Genomic DNA, 15,921 nt, shown 5'->3' with positions numbered 1-15,921 from the left:
TTCATCCAATTTCACCAAAAGTCATAAACAAGCCAGTCTATTTCCGAGATGATGATTTATTGCACAATGCGCTTTCTTCCAAAAGGCACTAAATCCAATCATTATCAATGGATTTAGCGCCTTTTGGAAGAAAGCGCATTGGTTATATAACTCTTTATGTGTCAATGAGTCAAATGTGCACGAATTTCACACACAAACCAATGGACAGGAAATAAACGTTGCACACATGGGCCCGAATTCACGAAAGTGGTACAAATGAAACCATGGTTTAAACCATGGACAAAAACCATGGAGAGCCAAGTGTCGCATGGAATATTTCGTTACGACATCAGTCATTTCGTCGATGAAATGATTATTTTGTAACAAAATGACAACAATTTGTAACTAAATGAACATTTCGTCCACGAAATGATAATTTCGTTAACGAAACGGTCATTTTGTCGACGAAATGACCAATTTCGTAACGAAATATTCCGTGCGACACTTGGCGCTCCATGGTTTTTGTCCATGGTTTAAACCATGGTTTCATTTGTACCACCTTCGTGAATTCGGGCCATGGGGTTAATAAATCATCATCCCGGAAATAGACTGGCTTTTTTTCCAATAATTATCAATGGATTTAGGGCCTTTTGGTTTAAAGCTCTTCACATAGTTGCTGAAATTTCGACTGGTTGTAAAACTGTCGGAGGTAAATTTGCTTGAAGTAAAATCCGAGTTATACATAACGATGTCAAAAATTGAATGCAGGTCTGAACTATAGCCTATCCGCATAGGCCTGAACTACTTCATGTAGCAAAAATCTTATGCTAATTAGTAGTAACTTGCTGGTATACTATGTCAACTGTAGGACCCTATCTGTGTCATTATACTTTATTATTGGCGACCATTCTGTACGGTTTTTCATAACACATAAATACTGTAATTATGCCACAGATGTGTGTGTAATGAAAATTGTTGAAATTGTAGAAACTACAGCTATAATGAGTATCATATTTGTTTATATTATGTTTGATTATATTGTTTAAAAAGATTGTAAATGATGCCATATAGAGAATATATAGATAAATCAAATCAAAATCAAAATCAAATCAAATCAAATCGAATCCCCCACAACTATTTTGACTACTCGCTCAAATTTTAACCTCTTGGATTGCAATCTCTGACAATTTCGTCCTTTAAAATGACAATGATAATGAATAACAATTATATAGCGCTAAGTACTGATGTTTCTAACGCATTAATCCTGAAAAAGATACATTTTTAAAAAATTTGATTAATTTAATTCGTCAGTTACTGAGTGTCTAGTTACTGTGAAACTAAACAAACCGAAATAGTTTAAAATGACAGAAAATGGCATTCTGATGAGATATTATTTTGTGTTCAATACGGATGACAATTTCCTCAAATTCCACAAATGATTTCCTCAAATATGCTGGGATTACATTTCGTAAACTAGTTGCACACACACACACACACACACACACACACAAATGACCCAACCCTAACCCACATGAAATATTTCAGACGTAATGGCAGAGTCTGACTAAAAGTATACTGGTAAACGGACTGCTGAAAAAAACAAACAAACAACAACACACCACTATATAATCTTTATAGTCCCGATTTGGGACTCTTTTCTTTATTTTCCCCAAACTGCGCCCTTCTAATACTGACGGTAGCTCGCCAGGACTTGTTATCGCTTGACACCAAACCGATGCCTGTAGTGATAATGGGTCCGCCAAAATTAAGAGTAGAGACTGTTACTACGACATCAGCGACGGCAAATGGCATTTTCTCTCATACGTGGCGTCAGTAGGCTTACTGCAAAGAAGTTCGGACTGTGCTAGCTTGGATCCCTTTCTAGACAGTTCCTCAGACTAGTAGTACTGGACGCTATGTATGAAGACAGTCTGTCCTCTCTGCAGGTGCCATACCAGGTAACAGAGTCCGTAGAGTACCGCTCAGCTAGTCTGCTAGCTTGCTGATGTAAACAAAGGAGGTGTTTCCGAACTCTTTTTTTCCTTTGATAAATACCCGTTCCAACTTGAAACGAACATGTTACCTGTAGGTAGTAATCTAGAAACACGTTTTCTGCGTGGATGTGTTCCTGCTGTTGTTGCTTAATGACAGAAAGAACGGAAGAAAGAAATCATAATTTATATGACAGATGGAATAACATATATGACCATCATAAACAAAAGCCGCCTATTTTCTTTGCATGTAATTTTGTATACATTCACTGGGTACATGAAGTGTTTTACGAATGCATTGTTCCAGCTAGAAAGATCACTGATGTGCAATACCAATATAAACTTTCAGGGTGAGGTTCGTTATTCCAAAGTCTCGTTAATCCCTAAGTATTAAGACGGTGCGTACTCTAAAACGATCATTCGGAATTATGAACCCTATTTCATTTTCTGATGGACGAACCGAATTCAGAATAACAAACCTTGTACATGTATCATTTTCGGATTACCGAACCTTCGGAATAACGAATCTTATTTCACTTTAGGATTAATGAACTTTGGAATAACGAACTGTATCCCTACTTTCAAGATGGCTGCAATAGAGTGCAATCAAACATACAGAATGGTTAAAGAGTTGTCAATCTTGAACATAAAAGCGAGAATGACATTTTCATGTTGCACACGCTTTCAAGAAACAATGATATATATTTCAGACCGCACACATGCGTTTTATTATTTTGAAAGCCGATTTTTTTTTTTTTTTTTTTGCTTGCTGTAGGCCTATATTCCAAGTATCGTTGACATATATTTTTTTTTTCAATCGATTCATGGAAGCTTTTCACATGCATTCTATCACTACCTGCAGGATAGATCTCTTTGAGCTGCATGCAGATGAATATAAGTATACACGAGACACACCCTTTTTGAAAATTAAATTCTGTATTCGAATTTCTTTCAATTCACAAAATTTACATTCACAAAAGCAAATATACCAAGGCAAACTAAAATTATACACAAACAACATCATACAAAGGTATATCAACTCTTCCATCATGATTCGAATGATCAAAACATAATCCGTTTTTTTTTTAACATAATCTACATCCAACCCCTAAACTCTTAATGATTTCATTATTGCAAAAAAAAAATATACATATAAAGCGAAAATACACATAACATCTTTGAGTTGAATATTTTCATTTCTATGGCTAATAATATTTTCTATATTCCTTTTATCTATTGTTCCTCATAACAACTACCAGTAACTCCCAACAACTCTCCCCCCCCCCCCCCCGGCGCATACACAAACATACAAGATAGCACGGAAAAGTTAACTCGGTCAAACACGCACACACATAAGTACATTCTGACAGAGGCTTACACAATCAACAACTGATGGGCACAAATCACTTGTTTCCACAGTTTTACGCATAGAATTAAAAAAAAAAAAACTCTTACCTCTCCCCTCCCCCTTCGCATTCTGTATAAATTTCTTTCTTCTCTTTTCGCTTGCTACATTAATCGCCATATTTGTCCTGATACTAAGTGTCCATGCATGTATTATAAATATGTATTATACCTTTTTAAAAGAAAAAAATGTTTTTAGAACCAAATATGATCATCATTTGGCAACGTAAACTCGACCTACCTTATACATTTTGATTGGGAGTCAGTATTTGCTTTTAAAACTGTTGAAAGTGAAACTCAACAAGATAAAACAGTTTAATTTCGAAGTGATGAACAATATTTTACCCTTTAAAGATAATTCATTAAATGGAAAATTACCACAAATGCACAGTGCAAATTCTGTAATGAAAATGAATCGTTAATGCATAATTTGTTATATTGTCCGAGAATAAGAAACATCTGGGCAAGGACCAGTGACCTTATTTTTGAATGTTCAAGAAAAACTACCATCATACATGAGAAAATCATAGTAATCCGGTATGAAATTTGTGAGACGGATTATTTCTTTATAAACGCAATAATTAATTTCATGGAATATGCAATTAAGAAGGTATATCTCATGGAAGAATATAGAAACCAGCGATTTACTGCATCCTTTATTGTAAAAGAATTCAAATATGAGTTTCTGCTATATTGTAATGACATCTCTAAAAAAAGAAGTATTCGAGAAATCGATGACAAAATCCGTTACATACAGAATTTTCATTTGATGTAAAGTGAACTATGATTACAATTGTTTTATGCTTGTATTGACTTATGCATGATTCTGAATAATTGATTAAAATATAAGTCCCTCAAATTGAGGACAAAAAAAAAGAAAAGAAAAAAGAAAGTGTCCATGCACTTTGTTTTCCCAAGGGAGGCATGGATATCAGGAAACTGCTTATGGCGATCTCCCTTATATAGTCCAATAATCATTTCCGAGAGATTAATTACATAATTACATGGAAATGTTTTATTACTATTTGTAATCAAATAATTATACTATTTTGTGATTATTTTATTTAACAAATTAAAGGGACTGTACAGTACTGGTTGAATAGGAGATTCATGTTTTGAACATTCCTAAGTGAGATAATGAAAAGCCTCTTATGAAATATGAAAGAGCATGTAATTTTAAGAAGGATTCAATGCTTATTTGATGAAAATTGGTTTTCAAATGGCCGAGATATCCACAAAAGTGCTGATAATAAAAGGCGACATGCCACAACTTTATTAAGATCTCTTTGTTTCACCTTGTTTTTTAAAATCTCAGCCATTTCAAAACCGATTTTCATCGAATAAACTTTTGATACCCATTAGAACTGCATGCTCTTTGACATCTTATAGAGTGATTTCTGAATATCTCGCAAAACATTAAAGGCTAAATCCTCACCTCAACCAGAACTGTACACACCCTTTAATGGCGAGCTCCCTTATATTTCAATAATCATTTTCGAGAAATTAATTACATAATTATATGGAAATGTTTTATTACTATTTGTAATGAAATAATTATATTATTTTGTGATTATTTCATTTTACAAATTATATTTGTATCTTGTATTCAGTATGGCACGCCAGAAGGGAATCAAATAATTATGTTCGACACCAACTTAAAAAACCATTTCATCAATTTAAATTTCATTCCACAAAAATATGTTCGATAAAATATATATTTCATAAAATATATATTCAAACAAAATATACATTTGACAAGATAATATGAAGGTTTGACCGAAATATAGTCGACAAAATATATATTTGACAAAAATATATATGTTTCACCAAAAATATATTTCACAAAAATATATTTGATCAAAAATATATTTGACACAAACTATGTTTGACCCAAAATATATTTGACAAAAAATATATTTGACCAAAAATCATATTTGACCAAAATATATTCGACAACAAATATATATATTTCACCAAAAATATATTAGACCCAAGATATATTTGACATGGCGTTCTATACTTACGACAAGAAATCATTCGATGAACAAAAAAACCATTCGATGAACAAAAAATCATTCCATCAAAATAAAAAGTCATTCGATGACAATACAGCGCAGCGCAAGCTTACACTGCACGTGTCGTTGCGTGCACACTGTGGTATACACCATCAATCTGCAAATTGCATGCGCATGCACATCCGCGCGCGCTTGCTAGCCCGTATACCGTGCGGTACGGGTGAGAGCTAGACGCTCGCTTGGTACGCGCGCTATTATACAAAGCATTAGCGATTTCGATGGCTGTCTCTTGTGGGAGTAGGAACGATCTCGATGGCGTTATGCAAGAGATTCAGCTCCGCCATTGCCAGTGAGATGACGAGCGCGAGATCGATCGGGATCAGGTCGCCCGGTCGTGGACATACTTGGAGACTAAGTTAGCACGAGCAGAGCAACATCAGCGGTAACCGCAGCAGCGACCCCAACACGTTACTGGTACAGCGCCCGGCCGCCCCGGGCGGGGGTTACATCAGCGGCAGCGTTTACGAATAGCCCGACCAGACGGAGGTACGCTGTGCGAATATCCTACGTACAGCGACTGGGCTGTGTATAGTTACGGCAGCGCCTGCCATGACGATCAGGGGGGCGTTTCATCAACGAGTTCGTCGGAGTTTTCACCGACAAATTTGCTATCAGCCAATCAGACGCAAGGATTTACACTGACAACTGTTAAAAGCTAATGAAATCCTTGGTCTGATTGGCTGATAGCAAATTTGTCGGTGAAAACTCCGACAAACTCGTTGATGAAACGCCCCCCAGGTCTCCAACCCAAACATCAAGCAGGCCAAGGGCAAGACCACAGCCTGAGGCTGTAAATAGGCTCAGGCTCAACCACCGGCACCGCACCGGCACTACGGATACGGGCTCAGCCTCAGCAACCCCAGGTTGGTAAACTGTCGTAGACCGATGAGATCTGTATCTGTATGGTTTAGTGAGCAAAATGTCCAGGAAGACATATCCACGCTAACTTGTAGAGGAGCACTACGTGTGGACAGAGCGCGACCATTGAAATTTGTCTGAGATCTGTCTCTTCTCGTTGCCGTCGGTCATGGTCTTTCTTAGAGACAGATTCCGGCGGTAGTAAAATGGTAATGCAGTATTGGCAGTAAGCCAATATCGTATCTAAGAGGCAAGAAGATATACCTCAAATTTTACTCTACCAAATTCCACCAAAATTTCAGGGATTCCTTAGTATCTCATTTCCAGTCACTCACATAAATTTGAATTAAATGAGACATGGGGAAGCATTGAATTCAACGTTGACTTAGTTGTGGTTGTTTCTGCTCGCGCTCACAGCTTTGCGTACGCTGTTTAATGTTAACGTTACACATTACGGTGGCTTTTAAATAAGGGGGACCATCATAGACATCATAAAAAACAAGGTTATATGCCTTCTAACCTGGAGTAATGTGTAACTCATCATGAAATATAGATTGCTAGTTGTTCTCTCCCCCTCCCCCCCCCCCCCCCATGAGACTAACAATTAGAGTTACTGTCACACAGGTCAGTATCATTACGACAGCGCGTTGCTGACTGCAGTTATTCACGCGATCACGATTACTCTCCACAGGCATTCATTGTTGGCAGGTAGTTCGCCGTACAGGAGGAAAAGAATATGAAGTTTCCGTGACAACCTGAGGACATACGTTGATGCAGCAGGAAGAGATGATGGATGTGTGAGGTAAGACATCGTGTCCTCATTGCTAGATTCCCACTGGTGTGATATTTTGAATGGAAAGTGCTTCAGTAATATTATACTAATCACAGAGTTAGGAAAATTGACTTTATTTCTTTTTTTTTTTCTTCTATGAATGTGATGTTTCTTATGGAAAGTTATGAGATTGAATAAGCTGAATGAACAATTCTCAGAGGATATAGATATGTGATATAAACAGCCATCCCTATCTTTCAACAGAGTAGAATTCTGGATGCCTAATCCAGTCAAGTACTAACTTAGTCAAGTACTTGTACTGTTTGAAAATTGTTGTTCAAATTTTACATCTTTGTTATTTATTTGTGTGTGTGTGCGTGTGTGTGTGTGTGTGTGTGTTGAAACTAAAGTTTCAAAGATGAAGCTTAGGAAGTCAAGACTTTATGCCCCATTGTGAATGTTTTTTACTTTTGTGATAAACTTGGAATATAGTGATTTGGTGTGTTTTTTCAAAGCTAGTAATATTAGGAATAATAAAGTAGTGATGGTAGTGGTCATAATAAAATTTTCATGATGAATTATCACTGTTGTTTTTACTTGAATAATGAAAATGATGTTACTAGTCATGATTATCATCATCATCATCATCATCATTCATCATTGCTTTCCCCCTTGCAAAATTACAATATATATGCCTCTAAATATATTGTAGGCAAACTGTAATAGCAGTACCTAGAGAAACCTGGAACAAGTACCGGTACATCAATATGGTACTAATTGGAAACATTTCAGTTCATCTTTTCAACATCAAGTTTATTATATGTTGATAAAATTATGTTCCAAAAGGTATACAGTATTTACCCAGTAATGTCATGCATTGTATTTCTGTTGTTTCCACTAATACACAATGGCAGCTACAGTGTGAGAATGTTTGAGGCCATGAGGGGACCTGTAACTATGCCGTCTACGAGATCTGGGAAACAGAAGAGGACTGGAAGACGTGAGTCACTTTGTGTTGATCTCTATTGATCCAGTGATGGTTTTGCCAAGGTTTGACACTGTAGCTCCTTATTATAAAGCATAGATTATTTAGTTCAGAAGAAAATCAAGCAAACAATTCCATACTTCTTCAAATTCATGAAATTCTTCCGTCGAGATGTTTTCATTGCGACTGATTGACAAATTGCCCCACATCGACGTAAATAAGCACTGAATTGATCAGTGTTTTAGTAGTAGCCATGATATTTACGTCGATGTGGGGCAATTTGTCAATCAGTCGCAATGAAAACATCTCGACGGAAGAATTTCATGAATTTGAATAACAAAGCAGTACCCGCTGCATGCTATAAGGATTAGAACCAACACTTGCTGTCGGGCGAAAGCTCGGTGGTCTAGTGGAGATGACGCCTGTCCGGTGATCAGGAGGTCGTAGGTTCGAATCCTGCTCGAGTATGTACGCCCATGATTTTTTTATCATGGCTACTACTAAAACACTGATCAATTCAGTGCATATTTACGTCGATGTGGGGCAATTTGTCAATCAGTCGCAATTCCATACTTCATTTGTCAGAATAAATTGTGCAGTATTAAAAGAAAAAAAAAGTGTCTTGTTCAGAATGTGTTCACTGTTATTGTAGTTTGTGTTTATTTGTTTGTTTGGTGGGTCATAGGATTTCTGTACCAGATGAGATGTAATTGCTTATGATTTGTGGTATTTTGTAGTACATGTATCATGTTCTTTGTTGATAAGCTTGTCTTGTATTCTTTCAGGAACTTTGCTGGTGCCAAGTCAAAGTCTTTCCGTCGAGAGAATGTGGATCTTTTGGACAAACCAGAGCAGCTGTCTTCAATGGCTATACCAGGTGAGAGTCATGTTACCCCAGTGATAGCTGGAGTCCAATTCCAGAGTGGTTAACCCTGACTTTAACTAGTGGGGAAATTCTGTTTAATCAACATATTGCTTACAGGAGCCATGCTTGTGCTGCGATAACTATTTTATCAGAGGATCCTGATCAGTGTATATCAAAATTTTACGACCCTCATAAAGGTAGTTACATCAATCAGCTAATCTTTGAGGAGTTGTAGATTCAGAAAGAAATGAAGACAGGATACTGTAAAGATTTTTGTTTCAAAAAGTAGATTCTAGAGTATCTATCTTGTGTTGCAATAATCAAAAGTGCACACCCAATTCTTAACAATCTCTATTCTCTACTTACACAAAATGTCGTTCTTACACCCCAATGGAAGTAGTTTTGTGCGTACTGTAAAGCAAGAAATATTTGCAGTGTGAGATTTTCTTGAATCACAGCTGACAGCCTTTTTTTTTCTTTTTTTTTATGCCTCCGCCACGAAGTGGTGCCGGAGGCATCATGTTTTCGGGTTGTCCGTCCGTCCGTCCTTCCGTCCATAATGAATTTTGTGGACAGCGTAACTAAAAAACGTTTTGAGGTATCCTAATGAAACTTGGCATGTATGTGTATTAGGGGGTGAAGTTGTGCCTATCAACTTTTGGGTGCACATGCTCAAGATCAAAGGTCAAAAGGTCAAGGTCAAATACGTAAAATTTCACTATTTCCACCATATCTATGCAATGCCTGAAGATATTTTCTTAAAACTTGGTGTATATATGTATTACCCAATTAAGATTCTCTGGTGGAAGTTTGGGGTCATGAGGTCAAAGGTCAAAGGTCAAAAGGTCAAGTAACTTGGAAATTGTTCGTGGTATCTTCATGGAACATAGCATATATACATGTACTGACTGACAATGATTATCTAGAGAATTTAGGGTTCATGGGGTCAAAGGTCAGGGGCCAAAGAAAAGGGCAACACTTCAACATTTTACTATTTCCCTCATATTTATGCAATGCCAGCGGGATTATTATTTTTTTTTTACACTTGGTGTATGCATGTTTGTATTAATGATTATGCAAAAGTATGAAGTGAAGGATCTATGAAGATAGATTGCAACATATGATTTTGTTTGTTTGTTTGTTTCTCTGTGTTGGTGGGAGCATAGCTGCCTTGGACTCTGATAGCCCTATCCATCATCATGACGTTTCCCAACCCACTCAATGCCATGCAGAGCCTTTGGATCAACGTCATCATGGAAGGACCACCTGCTCAAGGGTGAGCCACAATGTGCACACATCAGCAGGTCTGAGAGTATTCTGAAGGGGGAGGGCAATTATGCCGGCAGTGCAGTCATTATTCTGATTCAGTCTAATCAGGCCACTCTGCTTAAAGATTGACAATCAATCAATCAGTCAATCAATCAATCAATTAATCAATCAATCAATCAAATTTCTTCTAGCAAATATCTTTGAACCTCATTAAAGCTTTGGTTTCAAAATATTTCATTTTACCTTTTCATCGGCTAAAGCAGCATCTTAGTGAGTACCATTATAATTCTTCAGTCATGGGGAAAATAATTTTGTAAAAGTAAAAATCAATACCTCTCAAATCAGCAGTGTTTCGAAGTCTCATTTGTATGCCACTCTCCTTCTCTTTGTGACCCTTCTTATTGGAAAGTCTGGACGCCAACTATTTCATCTACTCTACACATTAATGTTGTTTCCAGAAATCCTTTCTGTCTATATGGCTACAGATTTTATTGTTAATTTGGAAGAAAGGACAAATATATGTTAATTCTTTAAAAAAAAAGAAAGAGTGTGTATACATGTATTATCAAAGATGGATAATGAACAAATACTGACATGAAAAAAAAAAAATTGTGCATTCTGTAGTTCACATTACTGTATGATAATGTTTCATTCTCTCCCCACTCCTCTGTCCAGTCTCGGAGTGGAGCCATTGGACAAGGATGTAATAAGGAAGCCTCCTCGTTAGGTTCGTGACCCCATGATCACCAGACCTCTTCTTATTTATGTAGTCATTTCTGCCCTCATCATCGTCGTGGGGATCCTCTGGGTCTTCTGGAGAGAGGTTAGTGCTCCCTTTATTATCCATGACTGTACACACATTTCTATTAATATTGGTCAAGTTCTTCCTTTACATAATTGTAATATTATGCCCTTGCTACATTGTGCCGAGTGATAACATTAGTGCATTTAGCAAGCTATCTTCTGTCAGATGCTTTGTCATGCGGATTGTAATATTAGATAATGATGCATGTATTGATTTGATTAGATTTATCCATTGTCTTTATAGATACTTGGCTGTGTATATTAGTACATGCAGTAGCAGCATTCATCTTCACATACAGTATGCAATGAATTGTTTTGCTCCATGAAGCCTTTTCAGAATATAAGGACAAGCATGATACTATCTTGAGCTGGGATTTATCAACTTGTGCCTGTCAAGCAGTCCAGATGGCACTGTAATAATGACTGCTCCTCTCGATTAGATGCAATCCTGCCTCAGCCTTCTCTGTGTCAGACAAAGTCATAAAAAGACGTGTAGCATACATGTATGAATACAAGACCATACATACTGTCTGATGCACCACTGGTGATGAAATTACTCAATTGTGTACAGACTTTGTCAGTACGTTTCAACATAAAGTAATGAGTGATAATTTTGATAAGTAATGTTGTCAAACATGCAGATCATGCCTTGGTTAGCTGTCCTTCAAGATGTAACTGATGTTGGTTATCTACTTCCCACCACTACAGGAAATATTCCAGATGGAAGCACTGTCAGTATAAGGTGAGTGTGGCATGAACTTCCCTCCCCTTCTCCCATCCCACTGGTGTATTCGCACACTTTTGCCATGTCATTGTTGAAACCAAGGGCCGTCATTTAAACATCACAGGCTAATTGTTAATTGTACACATTGTAAAATTATTGCCCATTGTACGCTAATGTGTACAAATGTGTCCTTTAAAAGCAAAAAAATTGAATGAGTTAACTATGTGTAAAACATCTGTCATTATGATTGTACTTCTTCACAACTAAACCTCAGCATTTCTGTAGGATTTCTTGTATTCTGCTCTGCTTCATGTTTTGAGAAAATTAGAGGTTTCTTATACTTTTTTTCACTTTATAAGATATTTGTAGGAAAATAATGCTATATACAAGTATTTGGTTTCATAGGCTGCTGACTGGATGGTATAATTGACTAATTTAATGTCTAATGCACTACAGTGACTTCCATGTCTGTTTAATTAGAGGGGCAATCAGGCACAGTTTTACTCTTTTCCATAGAACTCCCTTTAATGACTTACTCTCGATTGACTGATTTTTGTTGCTCATTTCAGATATCTGTTTCTTGGTGATGCTGACTTCCTCTGTCTTAGTTGTGCCGGAGATTAAAAGTAGGGTCATCGGCGGTTGAGTCGGCGTCACATCATCAAGCAACTGTGTGATTTTGAACTTGTTTGACCTGACGATGGTCTCATTGATACTTGGCAGGAATCTTATGTGGTTTTGCAGTATTTCTGACGCATTCAATCTGTCAAAATCTTCATACATGTACTGGTGCACGGACATTTGTTTGGTTGGGTATACTCAGTGAAAGTCATTAATAAGTGAAGACTGTGTACAATTGTACCTGCTACCTGTATTTTAGGTGTAAAACTCATATTTAACGAAACCCCATTCGATAGAGAAGGTCTGTTGCATCAAAAAATTTGTTATATAACAAGTTTAAAAGCCGTCACGACATACCGGTCAGAAATTCCTGGGCTAAATCACCCAGCGCCACTGACAAATCGATTCTCTGAATAATACTAAATAAAATCTTCGAACCGGACTTATCAGTCGCCAACACGCTGTACTGCACGGCCATTTTCCGACACCAGGTGTTGTTGTTGTTGTTGTTTTTGATAATTCGCAAACCCGTGTCGCGCCCTCTCTCAGTAAAAACGATGTATTTTCTTTTTTTGTGTGTGAAAAGTTCAGGGTCGGGGGGTTTTCTAGGGTGGGGCGGGTTACGCCAATACAATGATTTTTTTTTTTTGCCTTATGGAAGTGTTCCTGTTTGCACAAGGTTTTATATTTAAGTGTTTCTCATGGTTCTTATAATGGGCACTTACTTTAAACAATTATCACTGATAATGGTTTTTATTGATGATGAAGGTTGCCAGTATTGAGTAATGCATTTATATTTAGTTCATTTCTTGAATCTGTAGCATTTGATTTCATGTATTTGAAATTTTGCAATTGGTACATGAATGCCAACTCTTTCATCTGCACTATTGCAGTCTTTCAGCAGTTACAGATTTGTATGATGATAAGATGACAAGAACATTTTAATGTGTAATGCTGCTTAAAGGGACAAAACAAATCATGCCCCTATAAAATTGAATTCAGGTTAGTTCTCTCCCTCCCCTTTCCCAAGTAAACATACAGATTTCATAGTTGTGATGACATTCTCTGTCAGAATCGTCTTTGATATATTTGCAAGTTATATAGCACTGGTTACTCAGAGGAATACCAATACCAATGTCAACCCATCACTCTCAGTCAAGCCATTTTTTTTTTTTTTTTTTTTGGTTGATAGCTGATGATGTTAGGGGAAGGCGAAAGATTGATTATATGGCTCATTGCCAATCATTCCAATGTCTAATCCACTCGATGCGTTTATGTCACATCCTCAGTCATCATGACATCATAATAATGTTTGTATTATATTTATGACAATATTACATCCCTATCACATCGCCAGCTCATTATCAACATGACATCCTCACATCATCATCATCATTAGATTATCATGACAGAATCCTGATAGCTGAATTACATTCATGAATGTGAACAGGAACCACAAGGAGAACAGTGCAAAGATCACTAAAGTGGCTACCCTCTATGAATAAGACTAAATCATCATCATCATCGTCATTGTCATCAAGACATAATTCTTATACCTTTATAACATCATAGCATCATTTTCACATTATTGTGATATCATCACCAAACACTGTGACATCATCATGACACTAATGTGACATCACATCATTTTCCTATCATTCTTCATATTGTCCCTAAACCGTGACATCATCCTGCCATTAACCTTCCATCGCTTTCCTTTTACCCACTCCAATGAATAGCACTTTTAATGGGATAGAGATTTTATAGTCTCTATGCAAGGGGTAAACCCATTTTATCCTCTTTATTATGAGCAGGTCTAGCTCTGTAAGAATATTGGATATCACCTTGCTCAGTACAAAAATACTGTCTGTGGTGTTTCCTCAGTATTCATGACTCTTTAAATTGCCAGAGGTTACAATGTAAATATCTCGAAATACTGCACCATTTAACTTTGAATGAAATTTTATGATAGATTAATTTGATCACTGTGGTCCAATTGAAATGTACTTACATTGTCAGATTACATGATATGAGCTGAAGGACCCCTGACTGTAAACTATAAACTGCCATATGTAGATTGTTGAAAACAGTAAGATTTACAGTGGAAAGGCAGGATTTACATCCTGGTGTTGGGAAGAAAAATCCACATTCAGTTTTTCACATTGGCTGTGATAATGCTGGAAGAGCATAAACAGAATTGATAGTGTTTAGCTCTCAGTCTTCTAAAGTTCTAGTGGGTTTTCCTTAGTTCAAAAATGTGATTTAGTCCACATTGTGAACAAAGTTCCTTCATAGGTGTGTGAGTTTTTATTGTGTGTCTGTCTGTTTGTCAGTGTTGTTGAGTGTATATGAATCTTTCTTTTGGATTCAGAAATTATTCGTAAATGTACAAATTATCGTCTTATCAAGGAGGTACTAGTACCTCCTTGGTCTTATAAAGTTTTTATCTTTCAATTACTTAGCAATGTACAATCCATACAGGAGTGCCTCTCTTGATCATGTTTTCCAGCTTATCTGAGATTCTAATATTAAAGACTTCCTACAGCAAGTGTAATTGTGTGGTATCTCTAGACTGATGAATATCTGCATAGTTCTATTTGTCTCAGAGTTAATTTTAAAGGGATGTTGACTTCAATACTGTTTATTTAAGTGATCAATGTGAAATAGTTTTGTTTATTGACAAAGTTGAACAAAGTTGCTTACAATATACACTGGAACTGGAAATACAAATGAAGTCAGTGACACGATGGGTGCATCTGTTTTACACTCCACATCTTTATTAAAGTTGTACATACAGAATAATATACTAGTATGTGGTAACAGTTCAGCATTGATGTTCATAAGGCCTTGTGTGTAGTCATGACTTTCAGACCCACCTTATCTTTGACACAGTTGTAGTCTGTATCATGTTAACTCTGATTGTTTGAAGGTTGTTTTCACAGTGAAGTACACAGCAGGATCCTGTATAAACTATTGATGTGCAGTAGTCATACTCAGAGAATGGGACTTCATTGGATGATACAATACTTTACATTGATGATCTTTGTCCTGTAATGGCGGCTGACAGTAGACTGGTATAAGCCAAGTTTTCATGTTAACAAGAATTTTATTATGTGTTCAGTGCCTTCAAAGATCAGTGTACATGTACCACTTGCGAGTAAGAATCTTTATGTCTGGAGGTGCTTCAAGTCTGGCTTAACAGAGTTTCCTCTTAACCAATTGAGAACCAGTCGGAGTATACTAGGGCAGGTGTCTATGGGAAATGCTTGTTGTCGCAAAATCAGTCAGTCCTCATTGGGTTAAGGCTAACTTGTGTCGTAAGCAAATTTCTGCCCCCTCTGATTGAAACAGGTTTACAGTATACAGCATAATTTCAGAGCAGAAGCATTGTACTTGCCATTCAAAATTAGCATTCATTAATTATTGTGAGACTGAAATGAAATGAATTTGAAAAATATAGAAAAAAAAAAGATATGTGACAAGGCATGTACATTTGTGCCAATTGCCTCATTTAGATTGTAGAAGATTGGAATTTGATTTCATGAATTTGAAAGATTGGAATTTGTGACACCTT

At 36.7% G+C, this 15,921-nt stretch overlaps 1 pseudogene; it reads left to right on the top strand.

Moving 5' to 3' along the window:
• The first annotated feature begins 1,895 nt into the window (after positions 1-1,895).
• On the top strand, positions 1,896-12,692 carry LOC140233992 (N-terminal EF-hand calcium-binding protein 1-like; annotated as a pseudogene).
• Positions 12,693-15,921: the final 3,229 nt, after the last annotated feature.

This window comes from Diadema setosum, chromosome 10 (genome assembly GCF_964275005.1).
Source record: "Diadema setosum chromosome 10, eeDiaSeto1, whole genome shotgun sequence".
NCBI classification, from domain to species: Eukaryota; Metazoa; Echinodermata; class Echinoidea; order Diadematoida; family Diadematidae; genus Diadema; species Diadema setosum.
This window is presented reverse-complemented; position numbering and strand designations above follow the sequence as displayed.